Source organism: Athene noctua, chromosome 3, assembly GCF_965140245.1.
Source record: "Athene noctua chromosome 3, bAthNoc1.hap1.1, whole genome shotgun sequence".
Classification (NCBI taxonomy): Eukaryota; Metazoa; Chordata; class Aves; order Strigiformes; family Strigidae; genus Athene; species Athene noctua.
In genome coordinates, this window is record NC_134039.1 from 47,769,536 (window position 1) to 47,787,195 (window position 17,660).

The following is a 17,660-nucleotide window of genomic DNA, read 5'->3' on the forward strand; positions in this document are numbered from 1 at the left end:
AAGTGTTCTTTGAGAATGTGAAGGTTCTTTAGGATATTCTAAAATTAGTTTAAAAGTGACAGCAAATCAGTTATGGGGAGGGAGAAATACAAACATAACCACGATCCACCATAGGCTGCAGTTAAAAATTTGATGGTAAGCAAGTTTTTAGAATTTTGAAGTGACAGAGAGAAGCATTCTATACATTCACTGGCCAATTCTCACATTAAAGGGGCTGCATAGGAATTTTTTTTTTTTTTAAATTAAAGATTCACTACAGTGTGAATCATCAGTGAGAAGGATTTTCACAAGCATAACGTTTCACAGCAGTGGAGTATACAGTCACAGTCCTGCTCTTGCCTGGCTCCTTAAATTTTCAGCCAGTGGGCTCCTTGGTCCAGACACAGCCCCAACTAACAGTATCTTGACAAGAGACTGTATCTGAAGATCAAGTATTAAGAAATGAAGAAGGCAAGCATCCTGTTGTCCAAATTCACCTAATCAGAAGAATGAATCTTTGTATGATAGACTACACCATTAAGGAAGTATAATATGTAACTGATCACATGCAGCGGTGGATTGAACTAGGGCAGCCAATACAGCTTCCATCCTCAGTTTTTCCATCATGCCCCTCTCACCAGAAGCTGCTGACAAGCTGTGGAACACAAGCACCAACCTAGGTACCACCAACTCACTCCTGGTAGGTTATACTGAAATTTGCACAGGATTTACTACATACCCTGTCCAACCACCCCTACAGCAGGTACAACCACCTCTGGGACAGGATCAAGAACACAGCTGAGGGTGGTAACCACATAAACCGCCCCACTTTCACTCCACAGGGTGACAGTCACCACACAGCACCTGCCTGCACTGTTTCTCTTTATCTGCTCAATTACTTTTTCATTGGGAAAGAACAACAACAAAACCCCAATAAACCCATGGATCAAAAAAGATCTTAACTGTTACCTTCACACTTCTTATGTCAAGTGTTAACACAGTCTAAAATTTCAATTGAAAAAAACCAAAATATTGACTAATGCCTGTTAATTTGCAATTCATGTACTACAATAGATGTGCCATAAGAAAATAAGGCTAAAAGAAAAGAATCTGTCAACAAGCCCTGAAGAACATACAGAGAAAAGATTCATGACTTGAAGCGCTTTTTTTTTTTTTTTTTTTTTTTAAATAAATTTGCTAAACTGTAGATTAAATGCTTACATAGCTGGTTTGGGCATGCATAGTCCTAGTTAAGCAAATAAAACTGAGGAGCTGTAAGTTTTCTTTTAAAATATAAATATTAGAGTACCTGAAAGTTTTTATGTTTCAGGTTATTTAGGAACAAAGTAATTCTACAAATATTTTCAGTAAATTATGGCTCTGAACTTTGAAAGCTTTCTCTGCATCCTCTGTGTATCCATTTTTCTGGGTTTCCTGTGAATTCTATAGTCCAATTAATTGACAGAAGACTGAAATGAAACCATTTAGGCTTCTGACTTTCTGGGTAGAAAGTGCATCCCTGGTCAGATCTATTTCCCTTCTTTCATTGTTTTCCAGTTTAATTGCTTGCTTTCTTACTACAATTCTGATTAATTTCAGAGGAAAAATTATTTCCAATCTTGATTATTTATGGTAATCCAACAAACTTCTAAGGAAGTCTAATAAGGTTCCCTCTGAGAACCTAGTGACTTCAAACGTTTCTTATTTGATCTTTTGCTCTGGATTGATGCTTCCTAATTTCTTCTCATGTGTGAATACGTGTGCTGTTCTTTACAAGGAGGGTTTCTTTTTGTAAAGACTAGTAACTTATAACTGTTCTCTGTAAAAGTTTTACAGTTTTTTCCATCCCATTTCCCACCCCCATATATGTTCACAGGGACTGACAGGACCTCTGAATTAGGATCCCTGAAATGTAACTACTTCATTCTTGATCAAAGCAACCAATCTCAATTATTTACTACAAAAATCCACATCTGAAAACATTCTCACAAAAGTACTCTTCTGTTCTAAGTTCTGTTCTAAATCTCCTACTATCAAGGGAAGCAAAATATACATCAGGTATAGTCTTCTGTGAGAAGCTTCTCTAAAATTTCTTGGTATCAAAAGTGCTAGAGACTGGAAAAGAGAGAACAGAGATAGAAGAGTGTACAACCAAAGCAGGTTTCTTTTACAAGACAAACCCATTTTAACACTTCAAAAAGAAAAGAGCTGAAGATTACTCTCGATAAATAAATGACTTTTCATCTATGAATCCAGTATTTCAAAACAGGTCTGTCTGGTACTGCTTCATGAAGTATCAGATCTAGTCCACATTCAAATAAGCAGGGCTGCACTGAATCACACTCACTTCTGAATCACATGCTTTGGAGCACTCAAGCTATACCAGTCCTTACCCACTGTACCATGGTGTCTGCAACTGTCTCGAGCATTTCTGGCTTTAAGAAATGATCCTATTGCCTGGTTCAGCATAAATAAATTAATAAACAAGAACAGTCACCTGCCTTCCTTATCACAGCAATTAAGTCAGGACAGCTTTTGTCTTCCTGACACCAAGGATATCTGGAACTGCAACTTCACAAAAACTCCCAGTTACCAGTCTGCATACCCCATTGTTTCACTTTAAACACTGGCTCTCAAAGCTGAGCGTTCACCTGTGTAAGGAACCGTCATTCCATACTACAGGTTGCTCAGATCTCACCTTCTTTAAAGCACTACATGGGAGACTGAAGAGAAACATGCTTTGCCACTAAAATAATTTTCAGAAACTATTAGTGAAAAGGCACACTCTCTAATGGTAAAATACTTAACCAGCTTTGCTCTAGGAAAGCCAAAACAGTCTGGAGACTGCCTTGGAAGCAAAAGCAACACACTGATAAATTGTTCTGAGGACCAAGAAACCAACCTGTGCCAAGCATAACTTTTTCCCAACCAATTTGGGATTCTGAGACAAGAGTAGCACACAGGAGAAAAGTTCACATTCACATTTAAACCCTCAAACTGAAGTCTAACTGAGCATAACAAATAACACATGACAAATGAAAGGAAAAACTCTTCAAAATTACTTCTGGGACTTTCTGCAGTGTATCATTAAATTCAAACACATATTGCCAAAATGTAAGAGAAAGTAATCACAAAAAGCAAGCTATTCCTGAGGTTTGCTGACTCTTCTGCTCATCATATTTTAATGAATCTTAAGCATGTCATAACATGTTCCTGGGAACACATCCATGCTACTTTAACATGCTATTTGGCAAAACCCCAAAGTTCACTCTTATGTTTTTAACTTCATGTCTTCTTATCACATTCACTTTTTTTTCCTCCCAATAATTTGTAGGCTCTAATTAACTCACAGTCTGCAGTCTGCTGAAATTCCTTCCTAACTCACAGGAATGTAACAGATTTTACTTTTAAAATGTTGTAATACCCCATTTCAAAACGTCACCTCCTTCCTACTCTACTTTTAGGACATAAATATAAAATCTGGCTACATTGCATAGTACCACAGTTTGGGACATGCAATAAAAACCAAAACAACTGAATTTTTACTTTAGTGATGTAAAGATAAAACAAAACAGTCCTGAAATTGAACCTTCCATCTTCAAAGATAATTTTACTGAATTAAATGCAATGCTAGCCTGAAATATCTTGTATAATTACTAACAACGTTCATTTCTGCATGAACAAAACCAAGTTGTTTTTAGGGATTTTTTTAGCCTTTGCCATTTGAGCTGAAGGAACACTAAAGATTCCAGAGAACACTTATTTGCAGAGCAGACTATGTTAATGAGAGAATTTAAATAAAGGATTTATTTCTCTTTTTAAGGGTATACATAAAATGTGATTGTTATCGACATGCCAAAATGCAAAACTCACCCACCCACTGTATGGTACTACTGCTGCAAACTTACAATCATGGAACTTTGACTAACTTTTGTAATGATTACAGAATACCATAAAAGAAAATAATATAGCAAAGTGTAACAATTACTGCACTACATTTCAATGCACTGAACGTAGTAAAACACAAACAGTCAACAAAATAAAGATGCTCATGCCCAATCCCTTTATAATTTATACTAGGTAAGTTTCAAATTTGGGACAACTATCAGAAAAAACAGTTTGTTTACAAATCTTAGAGAAAAATATTTGCAAAAATTATAAAAGCACATATAAAAGTAAATATACTTGCTTCAATTTCTCTCTACCCCACAAGTGCACATATGCATCATTCCAAGGCACTTTTTATTAAAACCTCACAAAAGTAGAAAGCACATTAGTATACTTCAAAGCCACCTCCTTCAACATCTACCATTGAGTCTACTGCCTGAGTATTTTAAAGAGCAAAATCTTATGGTTTTATAGCTATCCCACTCCCTTAGAACAAGGTTCTTTGAAGAACCTTAAGTGCACTGAAAATAGCTACCTACCTACACACTGTACATTTGCCCATTAATTTTTTGTCTCTGCTGAGGTAAACAAATTTTGACCGATGACCACTTCCTGTAAATGAAGTAGATTAATAAAACATTATTAGTAAAAATATATTATCTTCCAAGCATCTCACAATTCTTACCGTTCCATAAATGAAAAAAAAAAAATCCATTTCAAAAACCAAACCTAAAATAAACAGCTTTGGAGTAATTTTAAAGCAAAAGGCAATAAAAATTTAATTTTGAAGACAAAATTAGTACTCTTTTGGAGATTTAGGAAACAAAATTAATTGGTAGTAAGCTTTTTTCCATCCAGAAAAAGGAGCTCACAACATGAACTAAAAGGCTACAGAGATCTAATATATCTACAGATAATTTGTCCAAACAAAGAGGCACAGATGCCTCAATCCTGTAAAGACAAGTTTTTCTAAAAATAATACAGAATTAGCCTCATAAGAAAAGCACATAAGAAATCACAAATGCTCCCAAAATTATTTTTAAGCTGTGTGTAATTTATTCTCTGCTAAACCAAATAAAACTTGAATACAGGCCAATTCTTTCTATTGTGCACCTTAAAGGGAATTTCTCCTCCTTATAAGAGATAAAGAAATGCTTACGAATCACCCTTGGGACAGCAGGGGAATAAACCCAAATTCATGCCCAACAATTTTCAGAGATGACTGGAAAAAAACAACCAGAAGCTGGAAGCACAGAATGTGTGTTTCCAAATCCAAAGAAGGAAGGAAACAAAAAACATTCCCAACAGAAATTTTATTTCACTGAAGAAATAATGGGAAGGAAGAAAAACACCACCAAAAAACAATTGGGAAAGCAGAAGCCCTGACCTCTCGGGGTCTCCAGAATCAGTATGTTCTGTCTGTAACTGGTACAGGAAATGAACAACTGCTCTGGTGACAAACCACATCAGTTGAGCCTTGAACACAGAGCAGTATTCTAGGACCCTAAGCTAGTGAAGGAGCTAGCTGTTGCATACAACAGTAAAGTTTTAGGTTTTTTTACCAAAAAACCTAAAAGGCACATTCACACTGTTAAGAGTGATGTGCAAGAGAGGCACAGCACCACCAGTCGTGGGTACTGCAGCTACAGGATAAAACTCCACCAAGTGTTTTGCACCATCCCTTCTCATAACAACTTTCCTATGATTCCCCATATCAGAAGCATGGCAAAATTTCAAAGCAGATTTGCTAAATAATTTGTGTACACTTGTTCTGCTAAACTTTTTCTTCACCTTTAAGCAATTCAACAAAAACACTTCACTGAAACTATCACCAAAGCACTGATACACTAGGGGACCTATTCAAAGTGGTTACCACTGAACATGAGTTTAAGTGTCTGAACACAGCAACCAAGTTCCTCAGGCCCACAGCACTTACCCCTGTGATCTGAGTGATTCAAGTGTGGCCTCAGTTCCAGGGCTGCACCACCCCACTAAAACCATAGTTTGCCAATGGTGGGGTGATGGGAGGAAGCAAAGCAGGAGAGGCTGCCATCTCCAATATGGCTACCACCGCCCTGGAGGACACCCTCCTCATGTCCTGCAAAGAATCTGTAGGACACCAGGCAAGCTGCTGTCCTCCTCCTTCTATTACAAAGGCTGCAAAGTCAATATACACCACCAATAAGGTCAGCAGAGAGTTTCAGATTCCCCCTGGTTCTGTGAAGAGACCTGGCCTCACAAGTCAAGTGCCTACACAAGACAATTCAGTGAGACTCTCCCTTCGCCAGCTCTAGCAAAGAGCAGCAACACTGCCTGATGTGAGCAGGACTTGACACCATTGGTATAAGGCTGTGCCGACAGCTGGTTCTTCACCTGACAAAACAGAAACGGTACCAAATACTGTGGAACACCCCACAGGTTTATTTTTTGAGAAAGAGATTCTTATAAGAACTACATTTGCTATAAAAATATGAATTATATCACTGAAGTCTTATAGGCAGACTGATCCTTTCTGCCTGACAAGGAACTGGATCCTTAAGAGAGTTCCAACACCATAAAACTTTACAGTTTAAGACTCCCTTCCAAGTAGGTTCTAAACTCAGAATGTATCGCCACACACACACTCAGTAATGCTGCTTTCTTTACCTATCTTAAAACGTTACTATTTCAGTTTTAGCATCCATATATTGACAATATTATTTCTTCTAACACTCTAATCATCAGACTGTATTATGTTTCTTTTATTTCATTAAATTCAGACTTGCTACACATGGAATGGCTCTTTCATCCAATCCTAAACCTGTTAGTGGGAGTACGCACTATACCTGACATACAAATATAATAAAACGGTAAGAGAAATTAGAGAGAAAGGGTTATATTCTTTTCCTGAGTAGATATTATAAAGTTAGTCACAGCATAAGCAACTGGTTTTAGGGTATAATCACTATCATAGTTTGAGCACAAAAACCAGACTTTCACTTTCCCTTACAAGAGATGAAAGGACTTCGGTTGCAAAGCCTCTCTAGGCAGTGCCACAGAAGTAGGTGGGTTTCAGCTCCTCCCTCTCATCTCATTACAGCACCAACACCACCAAAGCAGTTTTGTGTTCAGTTCCAGCAGAAGAGTGTCAGGACATTATAACACAATCCTTACCAGGACAATTCAAACAGCATTGATGAAATTCCACAACACTCTATCCCTGTCAGTCCTAGGACAGGGATTAAGAAAGCAAGAGTAGGACCTTAGTCAAGTACAAAAATACTACTTCAAAGAGCTACAGTGAAAAAAAATAATTTAAAATAAATGCAATTTGCATGAGAAAATGCCAGTCTTCATCATTTTTAATGTATGTATACAATGTTATATTGAGAAGACAACATGCTAATACAAATATTAGCCTATTTTGTATATACACACAAATTCTATACTGATTAAAATCACTGTAATTCCACCTCATTACAGGGCTTTTGTTCTCCTGTTTTATGAGAAATGAGAATTCTTCATCCCAAAGGCTGTGCATCATGCTGTATTCTTCTTTTCCAAATGAGATGTTAATTTGTTGGTTAAGAATTTTGCAGGAAATGGGAAATTCTCCCTAGCAAAGAGACACCTCATACTTGAGAGGCTAGCAATTGCTACTATCTCCTGGATGGCAGTCCCTGGCTCCCACTGAGCTTTCACTTTTGCAGAAGGCAGAAGCCATTGTCTACCTGATAACACCATTATTGGCTCTTGGACCAATGACAGATCTACCTTACACAATCTCCCTATGTCAGTGTCTGACCAGTCTTACCAGAAGTCCCTCCAACCTTCGAAAAACCCTTTTGTACAAATGTCATAAGGATATTATCCTTTCCCAGAGGACAAAGAACAGCTTTTCCTCCACCTCTCCTTCAGCAGTCATGAGGTACAGCATTGCAATCATTCCCAGAGAGAACAGCTCCAGTTCTTCCGCCCTGCCCTTCCAGGCCATCTTTGCAAAGCCCATGCTCTTTTTCAGTCGTTTTAACAGTTAATATACTTCTGTAAGTACAGTACTCCATGCAAGGTTCTAACCTCTTCAAATACAGCAACAGTACTTCACTACAATTTGGATACAGGCACTCCTATGTATACATCCTGGAACAGCATCCACTTCCCTCTCTCCCTCAAAAATGTACTGCCAGTCTGAGTGGCTTATTACACACTACAAGCACTACATCCTTCCCTACTGATTAACCAGTCCTCCTCATTATATATTTGTACCATTTTTCATCTCTGTATTGTCTTTTTATGCAAAATGGGTACATTTACTTTCTCTTCTATCATCCGGTAATGCAGAAAAATATCGACAAGTACTAGAGGCTCAAGAAAATGCATATGAAACCTACCATTTCCCAGTGAAGTACTTCTACTGCAGTTTTCCAGACAACTTGTAGTAGCTTCAATATAGGACATACCTCCTTAGCTTAGTTATGTAGACCATACCAGTGCACGCCAAAAGCTCTTCTTAAAATACACAGCACCTATTGCTTCTCCTCTACTCAATCATCTGCTCCACCACAGGAGGATACTGGATTGCTTTAGCACAGTTTGGTTTTGTACTAAATCGCTTTCAGATTAAGCTTCAAGAGCGATACCCAAGTCAATAGCATAGGTTTAGGTCTTCTAAAACCATGTGACTGACTCTCCATTCTAACAAACTGACAAAAAGTGTTAAATAAAAAAAAAAAAAGGCCCACACCAAAAAACCCCAAAGACAACACATCTTAAGAGCTATCTTATTTTAAAAGAAAGTTAGACATAGAGGAGTAAAAGTCACAGAAAAATAAATATTTTTTTAAAAAAAACACGTATTAACAATAACATTGGCAGAAGCACAGAAAATTCAAATGTTTGAGAAAACATCGACTTCCTTTTTTTTCCCCCTCCCTCTGATTTTCAGAAATACTATGCAGTATTCATATTGACCCAGCCCCACTTGGAATTCCAGACTATACAGGTTGGACAACTGTCTCCATACAAACCAATCCTAGCAGAAAAATACACGTTAAGGGCCAGGAAAATTGGAAAATACTTCTTCAAGCATTCTAAACTTTAACATGGATTAATGCAAAGCTTAAACAAAGACACCTCTGATGTTAAGACCTTAGGTTACATACAGTAAGGACAACAGGAAGCATTTCACTATTGGAAAGGTTTCATTATTTAATTTACAAATCCCAGTTAAAATGTCAAAACAGTGTTTATATTAAAATACACTAAAATATGCATGTTATTTTGCATAACATTTCCTCTCCACCAAGTTCAAATAATATAGTCTGCTTCTATTTGTGATACATTAGTTTAATATTTGCATTTTGAATACTGGAGAAGGCTGCCTGCATTTTCCCCATAGAAGAATTAATTTTAAAGATATTTTCTCTGTAGTCTCATACTCATTAGTCTTGACTGATGAACAGTTTATTTTCAACTTTGATTTGCTGTTGTTATAGTTGAAAACTAAATTTATTTTTGCATCTTCCTTCAAATTCAGATATTCCTATACTGTTTTGACTTTACATACGTACAAAACCTTAATCTGATCAGCAATCTTAATCCCAACCACTTCAGGTCATTTTCAGGAACAAACTCTTGAGATTTTTTTAAATTCCCCCCCAAGAAATATCTCCCTCCTGTCTGTACTAATGCATAAAAAAAAAAAATAAAAAAAGACAAGGTTTCTCTAGGTAATGAGGCCCTTTTGCATGCTCCACCAAACCAAGCAAATATGCAGCACAAGGCCTTTGTCAGTAATGGAAGAGATCATAAACAGACAGCAGCATGAAGAATCCTGCTTTCAAAAGCAACATTTAGGCTTGTTTTACAGTCAGTTCAGAGAAGTATCAGGGGAGGAGTTGCTCCCTAGAGTGACCTCTATCCACTGACTATAAAGGGAGCCCAAAAAGGTAGATGATCCAGATTTCAAATTTGTTAGTGATTAAACATAAGCAAGGCAGACCTACTCACTGCATTTAGCTGAGCATACTTTACATTTCCTCTGACCTTACTGATTGGAACAAAAACAATATTCCTAAATATGTCATGCCAGAAATCTAATAGCTCATGCTAAAGAGAGTATCATTGTTTTATTTGTCACACAGAAATGCAACCACCATCTAAGCTGAATGATTAATTAACCATGCACAATAAACTAAAACAAAGTTTACCACTTACTGTATTTATCTGCAGCTCATTTACTTACGCTCTCACATACTCTGTTTCAACAGCATCTTACACTCATCTAAGATGCCTCTAAATTGCCATTAGTATCTCAGGATGCAGCACTTGAAGCCTGAAGTAGAACAAACACCAGTGATCTGCACTTAAAACAGTCAAAAATGATGTACAAACTGCTCAAACATGCAGAACTTTGGCAGGAGCACAAAACTACATAAAAGGTAGTTAACAGAAAACAAACATTAAACACAAATGACACATAATCTTGAATTATCTTTTACTATAGACACTACTGCTATTAACTTGAGTGGGAGACAGCTATCAAAGCAGAACCACCATTGCTGTGCAGACAAGTTCACCTACATGACCTGAGTGTCACACTTGGTAAGTACAGACACACAGAAATATCCACATAAGACTTCTAAAATTTCATACTGTGCAGGTAAAATGAAGTAGGGAAAAAGAAATACTTGAAGCTTATTCTAGTATCAGTTTCTCCTTTAACCACTTCAGCAATTAAAAAAAAATAATATTACCTTTCCATATAGAAGTCCAAAATACAGTAACAGTTTCCATTCAGAAAAAGACACCACCTGACTATTATGAAGACAAATAATGCAGGAAAGTTTTAAATAACAGATTTAACATATTAATGGAGAGCTCATCCTAAAGGATTCACATTTCTGCATACTTTTCTGTCCAGTTTACTTGACAAAAAAATAAACTTCTCTACTTGGCACCTTACAACCACATTCTTGTTCACTTGCATCATGCAGATGACTGAACAATCCTAGCAGAACAAAGATTTTCATTTCACCAAAGATAGGGGTATATCAGCCAACATATCAAGATATACACATACAAATATGTCATACGCACACAAATATGTGCATACATGCATATCTCAATAAAAAGATCTCCCTGCAGAGTACAGATTTAAAAGCTTTACGAACTAGTAGCTTTTTGGTTTTGTTGGGTTTCTGTTTCGTTTTGATAATATAAGCTTCCTATAATGTAAGCTTCCTTTTATCCCCCTCATCCCCAAAAGTTCACAAAAGAGTAATGGAACGGTATTCTAAGTCATAAAACCTAAGCAGATATTCAGTTTCTGGGTAACAATATTCACATTCAGTAACATTTTTCAACTTGCTCCTTTCAAATTTCTTCATTAGCCTGCATGATTTGACAACTCCTTTTCATCTTTTACTTTTAATTCCTCCTCATATTGCACCTCTGACAACACGATTTTAAAATCCACATCTCTTATCTGTGCACAAACTGATGCCTTCCTCAGTATCTGGGATGGGTATATACACTGAAGACTTCATCTGTCTTCAGTGCATTTCCTGTGGGAAGACTACTTACTTTTAATAAAGATGACTAAAGATGATGAAGCATTCATGTAGTTAGATTTGAGATTGACACAGATCTTCTAAACAGATAAAAAAGGGCAAGTAAATGTCACCACAAAAATGCATAAAATTGCAGCATTCTAAAGACACTGACTCCATGCACATATGTAACAAAGGCTCCCTATGAATAAACATGCAGGTTAAAGGAACTTCAAATGGGTATGGTCAAAAAGCAATTAAAAAAAGAGCAACTATCTGGTTTGGGCCGGTATAGGTAAGTGTTTACAATGTCAATGAAATTTCACAATTTTCTGTTGATACGACATGCTTTTATGGTCTCATATATTTGTTCCATTACCTAGAAATTACAGATACCCACCATTCAAGCTACTTTTCAGTGGTTCTCCTATCAATAAAGGCATTTCAAAATATCCATCACAGGCAATTTGAATCCCAAAATTTAATTCAAGAAACACTGATAGCAGTCAAGAGACATTAATGCTGGAAAAAGGAAACTGAGAAGTACCTTCAGGTCCCCAAGAGATGCAGAACAGGTTCAAACAGGAGCATGAATAATACTTACAAGAATGACCAACTTTCTCACTGGTCTGAGGCAAATTTGGACCCTGCTGTGCTCTCTAAGGTGTGCAAATACCAGTACACATCACTGCTGAACTACAATTAACAGAATTTATATTTTAAGAATTTTTCTCTGAATGTGTAACAGAGCTGACAGAGATCCACCTGCAGATTTGCACCTGTAACACACTGGTCCAAGTCTCCCATTCAGACTCAAACCCATGAAGTGACTCAGACTTCTGCTAAGGTACTCTAAAAAAACAAAAACCAAACTAAAGGCAAACTCAACACCTAACATGTTAAATTGTTTGATTCTGGTGTACACCATGTGACTTCACAATATTTTCTTCAATACTGCTATACTGTAGTAATACACACCATCACTGTCAGCCAAAGACAGTGACCTGTCAGCCACTCTGCTTCACAGAAGAGCTCCAAAAAGCTGATGCAACATTTTTGCTTTTCTGGGATGAACAACTCTAAACTGCAAGATCTGTGCATCTCATCCTAGATTAAGTAAAACTAATTCAAATTAAACTTTAAATTGTAAGGAGTAACCCATTGCGAAGACAACCCTAAGGGCCTTACTCTATGTGGTAGGATAGGCATCTAGGATCAAGACTTAACAGTTCTGAATCCACCAAGGCAGAAAAGCCTTCACAGATACTGTGTCCAGAATTACCCCAGTCAGCTGCATCCACCTGATCAGCCATAACCAAAATTTCTGGACACTGGACTTGACATTCAGTCTTCCGTTGAAAAAAGAAAAACAGATGTTTCAAGTCAACAGTAAAGTTTCTTGACTCTTAATTAAAAGACCCCTATATCATATTATGAAGAGAAAGCAGACATCACCATGCCTTAGTACCATAAAGAAGCCAATCAACCAGTTATTTTACTGTTAGCAGATTTGCATCACTAACCAAAAAAAAAAAAAAAATTACAGATACTTCCTCTGTAAGGCTCACTTCCGCATTTCCATTCCGATATCTTGAAATCAAGAGATACACCGATTTCTTTCCTGACTGGCCAAGAGAATGGCCAATCCTGAAGCCCTAAGGAAAAGGGAGGGGAGAAGATGAATGCTCAACTCTAAAATTACTCCACCTTTCTCCTCCTTTTTGATAGTAGAAAAACAGGCTGTAAAATCCTTTCCCTCTGCAGCACAATGAAACTTTCTCTAGTATACAGCAAAAGTACACACTCTGACTCCAGAAGGGGAAAGGTAGTGGTGAACTGCAGCACAGTAGTAGCATGACTGGTGAGACTTGCGGCTGGTATATCAAGAACAGGAGAGAAAGTTTGTTATGGCTTTTTTTGTTTGTGGTTGTTTGGGTTTTCTTTAATTTAGAGGAAGGAAACTGTAGGCAGGGGAGACAAAGCAGGTGGTAGGAACCTGCTGGGACACCTAGAGTGACAGCAAGAGGGAATACAGACAGGTCATAGGTACTGGAGGTAACACTGGTGGAACCTTCAAGTCTGACAGTGTTTTTCTGCAACTATGAACAAGGAAAAGCTGAAGCAGAAGTCTTCAAGCAGTGTAAAAGCCACCTTACTTGGAAAAAAAAAAAACAGAACAAAAACCAACAACTCCAACACATGAAGAGACATAAGAAAAGACACTCAATGGATGTCACTGTCAGCTAGAAACCCTGACAAAATGAAAAGATCATCTGTTTTCAGGCCAAACAGCACAGTTTTATTAAAAGGTAGATCCTCTACAACAGATGGAAGCACTTCGGCAAAACACACATATATTCTTGCATATCTTGGAATTTCTTAGAACACCTACCCCTAAACTCTGACTACTAAAACTTCTCTTATCATGTCAAGACAGCCAGACATGAAGAAAATGCCAAAAATATCCTCTTAGGAACCTGGAACTTCTGACTTTTCTTTCCAACAGCCGAGGAAGCAGAAATCTGCAGCAAAGCACAGTTGTGCTTTGGCCACACCAACAGGTATGAACAGCCTAGCTACTGCTGAGGTTGTAGGATGCTTCCCTTCCCTCTTCCGTTTCTAATACACAGGACACTGCAGAGCCTGCAGTTAAATCCTAGAAGTACAGCCATTGTCCCACTAGCACCTGTGGACGGTGCTCTCTCTGAAGGACAAAGATGGCGGAAGACCTGTATTGTAAAGAGAAGTTATTTTACTCCCAGATGATGTGGGGAAGACAGAGATCCACTTACATACTGCACAAATTCACAGTCTGAAGCACATGCCCAGACAAGTGAAGTTAATAGGCATTCACCTCATCTACTGTTTAAGAAAGAGATAAACAGAAGCTTTTGCACCTAGCCACCATATTGCGGCCTTACACCACAACTTGAAGAGACCACCAAGGCACGACCACAGATACAATGATGAGTACGGTGAGAGATTTAAAAGCCAGAAACTTTTGAGTGAAAAACTGCAGCTCAGGAAAAACAAAAATAGCGAAGTGTTGTCAGCAAACAGGGGAGGGCACCAAGAATACTTCAGCTAAACACCAACTGCAAAGGAGAAGAGGTCTCTGGATCAAGTAGCTGTGGACATACAAGGATCTTCATGCAAACACATGTGGGTTATGCCTCAGAGGTAAAAGAATCTTCACATCTGTCAGAAACCTGCAAAAGTACCTTTCTTCTTTTAGTATTAATTAAAGGAGTACCACATTCAATAAGAAGTTTGGGCAAAGATGTTAACAAATTAACTAAATATTTGTCAAACAGTTGGAAGCAGTGTCTGACCCCCAGCTTTACAGCACAAGCAACATTTGGCAGACTGTCTGTGGAAACGGAACTGAGACAGTCCTGACAGCAACAACTCAACTTCTGCACTGGGAGCTCAGCACAAATCAACACACTTGTTTGAGCACACCTGCACTACTACTGCTTTCTTGTTTGAAGTTGGTCAGTATACATCACTGCAGCCCAATTAAATTTTACACTGAAACTGGATTTCATTCTATTTCAGCTAATGAATTACATTTCTCCAAGTTTCATTCTCCTTAATTTTTCAAGCATCATATGTTTATGCGGAGCTACAGACACACACCTGTGCTACTCTAGCACAGTCAAGCACTGATGCAGAGCTATACTGTTTTGATTCACCCAAACAGTGTAGACCAAACACAGGTGTATCTTCTCCAATCTTTTCATTTAATCTGACACCACAGTACAATATCCCATCAATGTTTCAAGCATTTTATCCACTTCTATTTAAATGGGTATTAGATAATCCCAAAATGCCTTTATTTTTAGGTTGCCAGTACAGCAATTTTACAGTAATGCAGCCACAATAACAGAGCAAAATGAAAGTGCAATTCATGATAAACAGCTGCATATCTCTTAAGTAGGACTTACTATTACAAGGATAAGGAGACATGCCTTCACCCTTAATACACACATACTCCTCAGAGACAAGAGTACACGTCTTCAATAAATACCTCTTGCAGATTTTATTAAAACCACAAAACAGTGGTTTATGCACTTGTCAGCTCTGCTTACAAACAAATGCCCAAACATCAGGCAAAGTTACTCAAATTCTTATTAGTATTTTTGCTTATTTTGAGAGCACTTTGCAGATCACTGGTTTCACTCTTGCTGGCACTTCCCAGTTTGTCCACTGATGCTGTGTGCTGCTCATGCACTCCCACCCGTCCAGATTAACACAGCGTCCAACAGCAAAAACCAGTAGAAACAACCCTGCCCCTGAAGAGCCAGCAGGAAGCAGAGGGTGCACGAGGAGGAAGAGAACAGACTAGCAAGATACCTTTGCTGATAAGCAGAAGAATGTCTGCAGCAAACTAAAACAGCAACAGAAATGCAGGGAAAGAAAAAGTACTTGAACAAATAAAAAGGCCTCATGGTATAATATTCAAAAATGTGTTATTAGAAAATGTCAACTTAAAACAAATCAGCAGTGTCCCTTCAATCACACTTCTATTTTCTTCTCACACAACCTACTCCACAAATGGAAACACTATACACACAATTAGCTTCACTGAAGTCAAAGCAGAAACTCATGTCTTAAATCAAGCTATGTTTGGCGTAGGATTGGGGCCAATCTCTCCCCAAATGCAGGTGCTTTTACACACAGGGAATCCTACTGATACCAATAAGGCCCAGTCTATTCTCAATTAAGATCTGGAAACTAAGGTGTCCCCTCACCCCCCCCCCCCTTTTTTTTTTTTAAGAGGGGAAAAGGGGTTGTAGAAGAGCCTTTTCCCTTTCTCTTCATTTTTCCCTCCTCTTGTTTTAAACAGGCAACAAGGAACAAAAATTCAAGGAGTAAAATACAAGAAAAGCACTGTGATCTACAACTCCCCAGTAATAACATACCCTTCACACACAAATTTCAAGAAAAGCTGGTTTTCACATTAAATATCATAGAATATTCCTGCATAACTGAATGTTTGCCTGCATAACTGTCTTTAGCCAGGTACACTAAAAATCTGGACTTCACTGCTTACATTTCAACACGACAACAGAGAAGAACTTCAAAAATTTCAGTCTTTGCTGAGTACCTGTAATTATCAAGCAAAATTATAAAAATCTAATTGCATTGAACATGTAAGAGTATGGCTACAATTACTCCTTCTAAGCCTTACCCAGATTTTACATTCCCTGTATAGGAAGGAGCAAGGTAGCACTGTCAACAAACCAATCTGCACATCTCTTCCAGCTGACCAGTGTCCAGGTTATTTCACCTTTGATAAAAAAAAAACCCCTCTCCTTTATTCCTGAATGGTAAATCCAAAGTACCCAGGAACAACATGAAGCTTATTTGTCTCCTCTGTCATAAACATGCTAAGTTCTCAAGTCAGAAAATTATTCAGCCTTTTGCTCTTTAAATTGGAAGAGCTAAACGGCAAACTTTTTTCTTCTGATGTATTGCAGATGACAATGCAAGAAATTGTTAGGTCAAATTATTGCTTCAGTATTGTCCATGCCACTCCACACTCTTAAATCTGTTGATGGACCAGAACATTAATTCCACTCATCAGTTCTTAAGGCACCAGTAATATTTAGATGACAGCTAAAGAAGAAAAAGTTCGCTTCCTAAAGTAAGCACAGATATATCTGAAAGCACAAGGATCTTTTAATAAAAATGTGTCATTACACAGGCACTCTTATAAATAGCACTCTTATACAGAGCACTGCTTCGATTATTTTACAACATATTAAGGACCATTCCTTTAAGGGAAGGTACATTAGAACACTTAAGGCTTTACATCAAATTTCAGTATTACAAATGTTACTATGTATGCTAAACCCTTCTCCTGCACTATTTAAAAAGAAAGCTTCTAGGAATAAGCACTCAGAGATCTTCTTGACTGACTATATGTAATTAAGATTAGAAGATACGTATCAATAATAAAACATTCAAAAAATGCTCCAAAGTCAATGCTAATTATATTTATACAGATTTAAATATGAAAATATATAATAGTTTTAATAAGTTTTCCCAATAGTATCATCCCCAGACTGCCTCACATTCAAATTTTTCTTGCTATGTATTTGCTGACCTTTCATTCCTTTAAAACAGTTCCTGTAACAATACAGTAACAAGAAAAGTATTTGAAAACCTTCCATGACAAAACAAATAAAAACTAATGCTGGTAGAATCTCTGCTCTTGTACACATCTGGACTTCTGAATACATCTTAAATTACAATTCA

At 37.5% G+C, this 17,660-nt stretch overlaps 1 protein-coding gene across 3 annotated transcripts in view; it reads right to left on the bottom strand.

Annotated features, from left to right (window-relative positions):
- The window catches only part of CNOT2 (CCR4-NOT transcription complex subunit 2), a 91,116-nt gene that overhangs the window by 53,574 nt on the left and 19,882 nt on the right, over nucleotides 1-17,660 (bottom strand). Inside the window, exon 1 of one of the 3 annotated variants that reach the window (XM_074901518.1) lies at nucleotides 4,407-4,443. The exons of the other annotated variants lie outside the window; for them this stretch is intronic. The gene's annotated coding sequence lies outside the window, so the exon portion shown is untranslated. Of the gene's footprint in view, nucleotides 1-4,406; nucleotides 4,444-17,660 lie in introns of those variants that run through there. 3 annotated transcript variants of the gene reach the window in all.